Below are 12,002 nucleotides of genomic sequence, written 5' to 3' on the forward strand. Positions count from 1 at the left end.
CAGCATCAAGCTATGGCAGAAGCATCCCCACCTGCACATATCCATACACAAATAAATGTGCCTAAAATTTTGGACATAGATTTCAAAACTAGACAACTGGAAACACTGTAGCCCTAATGGCGTAGACATTCAAGACCAAATGATGGAGAAAAGGCAAGGCTCCCTGTAGATTCACACAGAAGCTGGATGAGAAAAGGGAGACTACCAACATGATGCTTGGGAGGGGACCACAGAGTGCTCTGGATATTTTGCAATGTTGTGGGAAGAGGTAATTATCTATGTATGACAATGCACACAGCATCTTTGATGTCTTCTGAATGGACAGATACCTGCAGTGAAGAAGCATGGACACTGCTGTGACAGCACAGGGGAGACAAAGCCTTTCCCCCTTCCTTCCCTGCTGGCTTTGGCCCATTCCCCTACCATTTAGCACTCATGCTCTTCTGCTGGGATTCCTGTAGCTGTTAACAAGTCTGTCTTCCTTTGCCCTTCATTTATTTATTTAGCTGACAATTATGGAACATTCCTACACTGTCAGCATGCACAAAGGGATGTCACTGAGAGGAACATCCAAGAAAGGAACCACCAGCTCTGGGGTTATGGTAGCATGCCTCTGATCCCCAGAAGTAGAAAAATAGAAGCAGATGGAGCAGGAGCCTGAAGCCCACGAGACCCTATCTAAAACAATAACATAAACAAAAATAAAGAAAAGCCTACCTGCACACTTATAAAAGTAACTTTATTCCCCAGATGCAACTGTTGTTTCAGAGGTTTGCTGCTTCCTGGTCTGCTAAGCTAGGCTTAGTCCTGGAAGCTCCCGGCTACTGTACAATCTAATCTAAAACTAAATATTTTCAGCCTTTGGGACTTACTGCTGAATAAGATCACCATTTCTAGGTCTTTTTGAACTGTGGCTGGCTGATTCTGTAATACCAGGATCACTGGACCCTCAGAGACCACCAGGACACGACTTGATGCAAGAGCAAGAGAGTTTTATTACAAGAGCGAGCAAACTCGGGACCCAAGTCTCACTGACACAGCAGTAAAGAAGTGGGACCCTGAGCCCTGAATGAACAGGGTTTTTAAAGGGAAATATTGTAAGCAGGTGGGTTCCATGACAGCAAGCCGGGGGCTACATGTTTCCATGAGAGAAAGCAGGGGGGTTCATGCCTTGACATTACAGAATTGGGTAAAAGCCGTTGGGAGAGGTGACATTTACAGAATCACAATTGCCAGGGAGATTATCTCTATGTTTTACTAAACATTTATTCTGTGCTATTTCCTGGAGGCTGTTGCTTGGAGAGCTACCTTTGTTTCTGCCAGGTGCCTTTGTTTTCTGTGATATTTCCTGGTACCTGACTTCAGCTCCCGGTCAAGATGGCTCCTTATTTCAAAATGGAGTCACCCAGGCTAACTTAAACTCTTCAGTTCAACTCAGCCATTCTGGTTTAAACTCCCTTCCCAGCTGACTGATTCAATCTGGCTTCTCTCAGTTTCTCACTGAGTTGCTTTTCTTAGCCTCAAACTAACTCTAGCAGTCTGTTCTAATATTCAGGCTCCTTCTCTACATCATTTTGTCTTCACCTGTGTCTAGCTTGCTCTCTCTTCAACCTCTCTCTGTAAAACTCTCCCAGTAAAAACTGCCTCTGAATTCCATAAACTGAACTGCTGATAATTCAAATCCACTGCATTGCCTCTTAACTCATTGACTCAACCTAATTTTCTGGAAAAACAACAACAACAACAAATTAAAAAAAAAAACAAACAAAAAAACACTAGAACTCAGAGATCTGCATGCTTCAGTCTCCTGAGTGTTAGGTTTAAAGGCATGTACCACCACACCTGGACCTAAGCTTTTCTTTACCTGAAACTTGCTCTATACCAGCCTGGCCTTGAACTCAGAGACCTGCTTACCTCTGTCTCTTGGATTAAAGGCCTGTCTGTATTTCTGCCAGAGAAGGCACTTTGCTATATAAAATCCCTCAATACAAAGTGGTGGGAAAGTTGACAGGGAAATCTGTAGAAATATGACCTGACTTGGCCCTTTGTGTTCTCAGGACCTGTCACCCAAAAGTGACAGGATTAGGGGGGCTGAAAGCTTGGTCTGTCTGACAACCCAGCCTAGGTTTCCCAGAGCAGGCAGTCCTCTCCCTTGCCACGGAGCACAGACAAGAGCATGGAGGCAATCGCTTGGGCCTGGGGATATGAAGGGCTTAGGTAGCAGTCAGAGGAAACTCCCCTGGCTTAAATGCAAGCACAGTCACAAACCTGTTTGACTCTTTCTGGAGGAGTCTTCATGGGGCCTGGCTCACTGGAGTCTTCCTGATAAGAGTCTCTGTGGGGCACATGCAGGTTTAGTATCCCAGAGGGCCTGCCCTGAGAGTCTGTGCCAAAGCCCAGCAATCTGGATGTCAATGTGCCCCTCTGGTGTCTCATGTACAGTCTAGAGATATATCTGCTCTGAGCTGAAAAAATCACTTTTGAGAGCAAAAGGTCTGAAGAGTTTAAGTTAGCCTGGGTGACTCCAGTTTGAAATGAGGAGCCATCTTGACCAGGAGCTGAACTCAGGTATCACAGAATGTGCCCTTGGCAGAAAACAAACTTAACTTTCCTAGAAAATAGAGACCATCTCGCTGGCAACAATCAATAAGAATCAGTTGGGAAAATTCTCCCCAGAGTTCCAGAGGTACTTTAGAAGAATGGCAATTGTGATTCTGTAGAAGGTCACCTCACCTCTATGGCTTTTACCCTATCCTGTCATGTCAAGGCATGAACACCCCTGCTTGCTCTCATGGAAACTGCCTGCTTGTGGTTTTTCCCTTTAAAAAACCCTGCTCAAAAACAAAACAAAACAAAGCAAAACAAACAAACAAAAGACCTTGCTCCCTCAGGGCTCTGGATCCCACTTCAGTGAGACCTGGGTCCCGAGTTTTGCTTTCATAATGAAGCTCTCTTGCTCTTGCAGAGAGTCATCTCCTGGTGATCTCCGAGGGTCCTGTGATCCTGGCATAACAGGTTCTGTGCACACAGATGACTACTGGAGAAGCCAGAGAAAGTTAAACTTGCAGATTAAAACTTCAAAGATATTGACTAGTCTTCCAGCAGGCATGGTGAGAAAAAACGTGGTTTACAGTCTGATGAGCATTTGCAATTTGTAGAGGCAGGTTTCACCGGTATCACCCAGACATTATGTTTGTTTATCCAATATGCTTTTCGCCTAAATCTTGAGCATTGCTTCTGAATTTATTAAATTTATCATCATGAGTGATGTCACCTGTAGTTTACAACAGCCTAGGCAACTTCTCTATTATCATAGGGCCTAAGGAAACCCTACCTCAGTCATTCTCCCAGACCTTAAATCGTGAGCAATCTTTCTGCATCAACATTAACTATCTTTATGGGAGATTCCATATTTCCTTTAAAAGAGGTTCCATATAAACATGTCTAAGCTTTGTTTTACACAGGGGAGTGAGCTAATACTTTCTTTTTCCTAAAGAGTGCTGTGTTTAAATGTGACTAAAATAAAGGACCTGATGTCAGACTCTAGAAGTATGAACCAGTTAAGGACAGCTAATTCAAGATGGACAGAGTTTCTTTGTTTTCTCTTCCTGGATCATTTTGCTTCTGGCCATTAGCCTTCAGGGACACCTGTACATCTCAGTCTCTGGGAATCCCATGTGTTTCTGAGACCAAAGTAAACTAAGAATAGAAGAGAACCTTCATTCCTCTGATATTCAGATGAGTCTTTCAACTCTGGAGTACCCCAAAGAGTTGATCTGCACATTCTTTGGAAACATTCCTGGAGGTTACAGTGAGGTGAGAAGGAGGTAGACTTGGTTTTGGAAATTTGTGGCTAGCACAGGGGTGTGTGTGTGTGTGTGTGTGTGTGTGTGTGTGTGTGTGTGTTTCAGGTTGGCTTGATTTTTTTTTTCAGTACTGAAGGCTGAACCCAGGGATCTGAGTATGCCAGGCTGCACTCTACCATGGGTATGAATTTTAATCCCCTTCTTCTGTGCCACGTCTGTTGTCTCCTCCATAACTCAAGTTTCCCCATTTGCTCAGTAGAAAGACTAATAATGGTACCTATGTCAAAGGGTGACTCTGAGGACTGAGAGACATGATGGAGAGCTGTTGAGACTGGGATGTAACGGGCTACACAGTGAGATTTGAGGTCTGTTTGCTCTTGTCTGGTGCTGAAGAAGAGGGCCGTGGTGGGTAGAAGGCATTTCATGGAGGAAGAAGCTGCCTCCCTGAATTAAGGAAGATCAGAAAGGTAGGGTAGAGCTCACAATCCCTGAAACCAGAGGAAGACCTTCCCTTCTCTGAGAAAGAGAGAGGGGAGGGGAGGAGAGGAGGGAGAGAACTGGCATTGGGCTGTAAAGTATTAGACAAATGAATTTTTAAAAGGAGCAAAGCGTTGGAAATTGCATTTTTAATCATAATAAAGCACATTTTTTTCCAAAACGGTCTTTAAAAGGGTAGTCGATATAAAAAGCGAGTACTCTAACCAAATTTTATAAAACAATAACAAGAATATGTAAAATCCAAATAAGAAAGGCAAAATCAAAACACCCAACAAAAAACACCAACAAAGAAAGAAAACCAAAACCAAAACCCACAGAGAAAATGATGCTCAGCAGCCTTCTCTCACTGCAGATTTAGCAGGACACACCCACAGCCTGTGGCTGGTCTTGAACACTTAGTGGCAAAGGAGACACCAGTTCTCTCATGGGGTGTTGTCACAAAAGCAAAGGGACTCAGACCCAGAAGCAGCCTGGCTGGCTCACTGGCTAGATAGAATCAGGGCCTGTTCACACAAGGGAAACCCATTCTGAAGAGGACTATTCCTCCCAGAAAGTCCGTGTTTCCTGGGGCTCAGCGGGTGGCTCCTGGTGCAGCAGCTCCTTCTGCAGGAGGCTCTCCTCGTGGGCTATGGCCAGGTCCAGTTCAAGGCACAGCTCTTCAGACCTGTGAGAGGAAGGCAGTTAAGAGCCAGGCCTGGTAGGGACCTGCCATCTCAGCCTTCAAGCTGCTACCTCCCATCACCTCAACTGCGCTGGACAGTCAACACTGATCTCCTAACTGAAGTCATTGTAATCCCAAGAAAGAAGAGTCACACAGTATCTGGGCCTACAAAATGTTTCCATTTTACTGGCAGGTCAGAATTAGATCTAGGAACTGGATGTTCTCTGTTCTGCTGCGAAGACTAGCACTTTCTCCTACAGTCCGGGGCATCATTATTTAAAATCACGGACCCTAATAATCAGATCGAAATAGAAGTTATTCATGATGACTCTGATGGATCGCATCATTTTACAGAGAGAAACAATACAGCCTTGCAACTTGGGCACCTGAACAAGGTCATGAGGCTGGCTCATTCCTCCTGCTCAGGAGGCACCTTACACCCAAGCATTATGCATGATGGAGGCTGTCATGCTGGAGCAGCATTTCCTGAGTTGTGTGCCTGCCAACAATGGCCCTGCACAGGCTCTGGCACCACACTGAAAGCTCTGTTTTCCTAGGGACTAGAGGTGGGCAGACTGCATGCTGGCTGTCTATGGGAGTGTGTTACAGAACACTCCCATCAAGGTTCTGATCATCCCTGTAGCAGAGACATCTGCCTGGCTTCATCCTGGAAACGCCTTAACCTAGTCTCTGCAGAGAACCCTTCTCACAGAAATGGGTAAACACCGCAGAAATCAGGGGATGTTCCTGAATAAAAATAAAATTTTAGCCTGGTGTGGTGTGCAGCCCTTGAGATCCCATCACTTGGGAGGGAGAGGTCGTCAGTAGTCATGAGTTTAAGGACAGCCTGCTAGGAATATACAAGACTCAGAAGGTGTCAAACATCTTGTTTCCTGGACAGAAGTTCCTGTTGACTGGAGCAGCACAATACTTTGAGGTGTTCTTTCCCAGGAGTGGCTCCTAGCCTTGCTGGTGAGCAAAAGCCCATAAAGACAGAGACAGAATCCAAGAAGAGGGGACCCAGATGGCTTCACCGTCTCCTCCCAGCCTGGACTCCTACCTCATCTGGAGCTCCTCAAATTGATGCTGCAGCCTTAATGCTCAGTCCTGGAAGGCCAGCTGCTTCTGCTTCCTGGCGTTCCGCAGGGGCTTCTCCAGTCTTTCCCGCTCCTGCTCACTACAAGCTGGTGTTCAGTGCAGGGTTGCACACAGGCGTGCGCACACTGTCAGACAGGAGAAGCACACACAGAGGACCCCGAGCTTGCTGGCCAGCCAGGACAGCCAGAACAGCAGCTTCAGGGCAAGGAAGAAACCCTGTTGCAGGGTAGAAACTGGCGTGAAAGACGCCCAATGGCCTCCTCTAGCCAATGCACACTCGTGATTGTCCACCCTGCCCAGAGGCTTCATGCTAGAAGAGCATGGAGTTTAGACTCCGCACACAAGCTCTTTCAGAATGGTCTCACAATTCTGTTATCCATCCCTTGGGGACTAAACTAGTTATGAGGAGCTTGCTCTGCTTAGCCAGACATGTTGAGGTGGGTAGAGAATTTTTTCCTTTGAAGTCTCTAGACTCTGACCTCATCAAACTGTCAAAAGTCCTCCACATTTCCCTTGTCATCTAGGCAGCTCCAGATTATAAACACTCCAAATAACTCCAAGAAAACAGGGCTGAGAAACTCTAGTTCGGGCGTCTGTCCGTGTGAACTAAGAGCTGGGCAACAGAGGAGACCACGTTGGAGTGAGGAAGAATGGAGGAGGCCACACGATATCCAAATGGATGACAATGAGAAGCACTCATCTGGCATTACCACTAGGCTCTTCTTTTTGCCAGCTGCTTCCTACCTGTGATGTCACATGACCCCGCCAGGGCAAACAGCCACAGGACCCAGAGGGCACCAATGATCTGGGTACACTTCACTCCGGCTTTCCAGAGAACATCTAATCGTGGGGTGTCTCATTCCCCACGCTGCTCTTTGGACTGCGCCTTCAGCAGAACAGCAGGGTATGCCTGCCAGTAACTGACATTCTCACACTAGGCTCATTTCCCAGAGTACTGTGCATTGACAGAGAAAAGAACAGTCATATTGCATGAGGTGGGGGTGGGGTGTGTGTCTTTTAGCGAGCAGGGTGATAGGTGAAAGTTCAGGTGTATAGATAAGTCCAATGGGCAAATGGTCCCTGACCTTGGACAGTTCCTGGGTCTGGAGGTCGCAGGCCTCCTCCTCTTGGTCCTCACAGATCTGCTGCAGGTCCATCATCTGGTGCTGCAGCAGGGCCCAATCCTCTTGCACTTCCTTGTTTTCCTGCCTCAGCATGTCCACCTTCCTCTTCAACCAAGTCTGCTCCATCAGGAGCCGGCTGTGGAGATTGCTGGAAACACCATCTGAAGAGTAAGCTTCTGCCGGCCTCCTCCTACACCCCCCACCCCGCCAGCCTGCTCTTGCCCTCACCACCTTCAGGACCCCATGAACACCAAGAGGCCCAACATTTCCATGAGGACGTAAGGAGGAGCCCAATACCACCATGCCTGCTGCACTAACAAGACCATGAAGAGAACAGCTAATTCATCAGAGAATAACAACTACTGAAGTTCCACAACACTAACAGGGTTCCCTGTCCCTCCAAAAGAAAGAGGAGTCTCCACCTGTCCCTTCCTGTACAAGGAAATGGGGAAACATCAAAAACTTGATGACAAGTGCCCTCAAGGTAGGAAAAGAGCACCAAGGGGCACCTTCTATCTACCTGTTCCACAACACTCAGCTCCGCAAAACCTTGTCTGAGTCCCAGAGGCCCAGGGACCTGGCTGACATGGCTGATCAGCCCTCCATCCTCAAGCGTTGTTGTCACACGCACTTGTGGCTAGGCCCCGTGTGTAACAGCAACCATTAACTTATGAAGCATTGGGAACCCAGGTCATGCAGAAAACAAAAGCGGTCCTTTCTCATCTTCTCTTTGCTATTGCTTTTGTATTTGGTGAGGCAGGGTCTCCTGTGGCACAGGCTGGCCTCAGCATCCCTGTGTGGCCAAAGAGGACTTGAACTGATCCTCCTGCCTCCACTTTGCTAGCTTTTCTAACTGCCACGTGTTCACCTTTCTGAGACTTTCCTGACTTTCATTTCGACCTCCTGTCTAAGGTCCATCAGCTGACCCTTGAAGGACTCTCAGTCAGCTCACAGCTAGTTGTATCATGTCTAGATGGAGTGTGTGTGTGTTTTTGTGTCCTCCTTAAGGTTTGGGTGTCAAGTCCCACAAAGAATCAAGTGTTTGAACATTGTTCCAACCAGGTGGCACCAGGTGGGGCAAACTGTGGACCTTGGGCAGTGGGCCTAGCAGGAAGAGGTGGCTCCCTGGGCATCACTGGGAACAGACACTTGAGTGTAACCAGCTTCCTCAGGCCCCTACTGCCCCATTGCTCACGACCAGCTTTCCTGTCCCTGGAGGACAGAATGTGAGGGAACCCAGGGGGATGTGCCTAGGGATCGTTGGCCCATTTCTTGCTCTGACAGCACAAGGAGCCATTGTGACACCTATCCACTTAAGGCTCTGGCTGAGCCTGCTTCCTGTCTTACAGAGCAGAAGCTCTTGGTTGGAGAGCGACTAGACTTCTGTACTCTTGACAGATTATACTCGCATTTTCACAAGCCGTTTTGACCACCATACAGTAAGTTCCTTCTGTTCTCTAACCTACAATATTTTATTATGTTTGTTTATTAAACATAAACTCTCCGTCTATTCCCTCCCTCACACACTCACACCATTCTCCACTCTCCCTGTCTTACAGAGCAGAAGCTCTTGTTGGAGAGAGACTGGACTTCTGCGCTCTGCTCGTGACACACATACTTGGACTTACTAAGAACTTACTCTACTATGGTAAGTTCCTTCTGTTTTCCGTCTTAGAACATTTTATTATGTTTATTTAATAAACAGACACTCTCTTCCAGTTCATGGGATGGACCCTCTCGGTTTTAAAAGATTTATTTGGGGGTGGGGTAGTCTGGATAGATGGCCTGTCACTTTAAGAGCATGTACTCCTGGAACTAGGTTTGATATCCAGCACTTCCGTGCCAGATCATAACTACCTGTAGGATCTGACGCCCTCATGTGAATAAGGAAAGATATTTCACTATTGACGTGATGTGTAGTAGCAGTGAGTGCACTTGTGTGTGGGTGTGCGCACACGTGTATGGATGCCCTCCGAGGGCAGTGGTGTAGGATCTCCTAGAGCTGGGATTGGAGCAATTGTGAGCCACTTGACCTGGGTCCTGAGAACCAAATATAGGTAGGTCCTCCGCAGAGCTAGTTGTACCTGGACTCACCGGCTGGCTCCCCAGCCCAGACACGCTGGGTTTCTGGGGTGTCTGTTGTCCTATATACTTCTCTTGCATCTAATTTTGTTAGTGCCTGCTCTCCCACAGTACATGTGAGCTCAGGGTTAGAGGATGACTGTTCTTTCTTATCAGTGGCTGTTAGTTTCTAGACTCCTTTGGTTTGTTCTTCCAGTTTGCAGTTGATTCCTGTCAAACCAATCTATCCTATTTTTCTCTACACTGCTTTGGAACATACTTCATTCTCGTCTCTCTAAGCATTTAAGTACCCAGTTAGGTGGTCTGAAATGTGTGTGACCTCTTCCTTCCTTCTTTTCCTAGTCTTTTGGAGGTAGGAATTCATAGCTCTAAATACTGTCCTAGTGCCTGATTTTAACTCTGTCAACTTTCTCATTGAAAGTTTGGTTCTAGCCGCATGAAGGAGGAGGGCCTGGCTCTGAAGCAGGGCGTGAAGGCCCGCTCCTCTGCGGAGGACCCCTTCAACACCTATTATAAGATGATGAGGACTCTGGGACACGGACATTTTTCCGAAGTTAAAATGGCGTTCCATGTGCCCACTGTGACCTGTGTGGCTGTAAAAATCCTTAGAGATAAGAAGTACAACGCGATTTTTAACAATGAGATCAGCATTATGAAATCCTTGAACCATCCAAATATCGTCAGGGTGTTTCACGTGGTGGAGACGGAAGAGACCACCTACCTGGTGATGGAGCACGTCTCCGAGGGAGAGCTGCTGAGGCGCATCCTGGAACGGGGGCCTTTAGAGGAGATTGAGGCCCAAAGGATATTCACGCAGATCGCACGTGCCGTGGATTACTGTCATGATAACCGAGTTGTCCACAGAGACATTAAAGCCACGAACATCCTGTTGGACTGCAGAGGGAACTCCAAACTGATAGATTTTAGTCTCGCCGTCAAAGTGACTCCTGGGCAGAAACTGCGGGGTTTCTGCGGCACTGGGCCCTATTGTGCCCCAGAACTCTTTGCACAGCACGAATATGAAGCTTATCCCGTTGATGTGTGGTGTTTGGGGGTTCTGCTCTTCCTCATGGTGTCTGGACGTTACCCTTTCCAGGCCAGTTCGTTTGCAGGCATGAAGAACGAGGTCACCTCGGGCAACCTTCAAATTCCTCACCACGTGTCCATCAATTTTTCCAATGTCATCCTCGATCTACTGAGAATCAATCCCGGCAGGAGGCCCACCATCAAGGACATCATGAGGCGCCCCTTGATCAGGGCCGGTGAGGCACGTTCGCCACCTATAGTGTCCACCCATAGTGTCCCAGGCACCCCAAGCCCTAGCATTGTCGGGACCATGAGAGTCATGGGCTATAAGCCAGAAGAGATCATTGAGTCTCTCAGAGATAACAAATACAACGAGGTGATGGCAACTTACCTTATACTGCAACACCAGTCACCTGGGGGAGACTGTGGCCACAACCAGGTGAATCCTGTGAAACCCAGGCAGCCGGGCACCGTCCTCCACCTGACAGAGCCTCACACTTTTCCCGGAAGCCTACGGAGAGCTGAGCCTGTTCCCTGCAGCTCCACCTTGCCATCGAAGGCCCAGGAAAGAGAGGAGGAGCGTCATTCCAGGCCCCTTCCCAGATGCCATAGCATGCCTGCCACCCTGCGCTGCCAGCCAGACGCACATCCTCTCCACCTATCCCCCCTGGGCCGTCCTGTTGCTAAGTCCCTCAAGGGCAGCATCCTGGAAATGACTGTTTACTTCTCACAGTTTGACTCGCGTGACAGCCTCACTAAAAGTGACCATCCATCTTGGGCTCTCTACAACGACTTTTCTGGACAGGCCCGGAATGAGACCACAAGTGAGCCAAAGAGCACTATGTCATGCAGTCATCAAGAGGAACACTGGAGTCTCCTGGAGGAAGAGGACAGTTCAAGCTCCTCCTCTGAGGATTTATCGGTGACGACGACCATCGAAGAGGAAAAGACCCTAACACCGGAAGATATGGATGAAGAAGAAGCACTCGTTTCCCTGAAAGAGAGCATCACCAAGGAGGACACCAAAACACCAACAGAGATCGAGGAGGACACCATCACACCATACACCATCACAGCGATAGATATCGAGGACGAGGACACCACACCAAAAGAGGTTGAGGAGGACACCACACCAGAAGAGATCAAAGAAAACACCATCACACCAAAAGAGATGGAGGAGGAGGACACCATCACACTTAAGGGGATCGAGGAGGAGGAGGAGGAGGACACCATCACAGTGAAGGAGATCGAGGAGGAGGACACCATCACACTTAAGGGGATCGAGGAGGAGGAGGAGGAGGACACCATCACAGTGAAGGAGATCGAGGAGGAGGAGGACACCATCACACTTAAGGGGATCGAGGAGGAGGACACAATCACAGTGAAGGAGATGGAAGTGGAGGAGGAGGAGGACACCATCACAGTGAAGATTGAGGAGGAGGGCACCATCACACTGAAGATCGAGGAGGAGGAGGAGGAGGAGGAGGAGGAGGAGGAGGAGGAGGAGGAGGAGGAGGAGGAGGAGGAGGAGGAGGAGGACACCATCACAGTGAAGATCGAGGAGGAGGGCACCATCACAGTGAAGATCGAGGAGGAGGAGGAGGAGGAGGAGGACACCATCACAGTGAAGATCGAGGAGGAGGGCACCATCACACTGAAGATCGAGGAGGAGGGCACAAGCACACTAAAAGAAATCCAGGAGGAAGA

The 12,002-nt window shown here is 48.2% G+C and overlaps 1 long non-coding RNA gene across 1 annotated transcript; it reads right to left on the reverse strand.

Moving 5' to 3' along the window:
* Nucleotides 1-4,470: 4,470 nt before the first annotated feature.
* Nucleotides 4,471-10,558, reverse strand: LOC132656565 (uncharacterized). The gene is made up of 4 exons (XR_009594323.1): nucleotides 9,991-10,558; nucleotides 7,149-7,335; nucleotides 6,026-6,188; nucleotides 4,471-4,968 (listed from the first exon to the last, which is right to left on the reverse strand). It is a non-coding gene; the product is annotated as an uncharacterized LOC132656565 (long non-coding RNA).
* Between the last annotated feature and the right edge of the window lie 1,444 nt (nucleotides 10,559-12,002).

This window comes from Meriones unguiculatus, chromosome 9 (genome assembly GCF_030254825.1).
Source record: "Meriones unguiculatus strain TT.TT164.6M chromosome 9, Bangor_MerUng_6.1, whole genome shotgun sequence".
NCBI classification, from domain to species: domain Eukaryota; kingdom Metazoa; phylum Chordata; class Mammalia; order Rodentia; family Muridae; genus Meriones; species Meriones unguiculatus.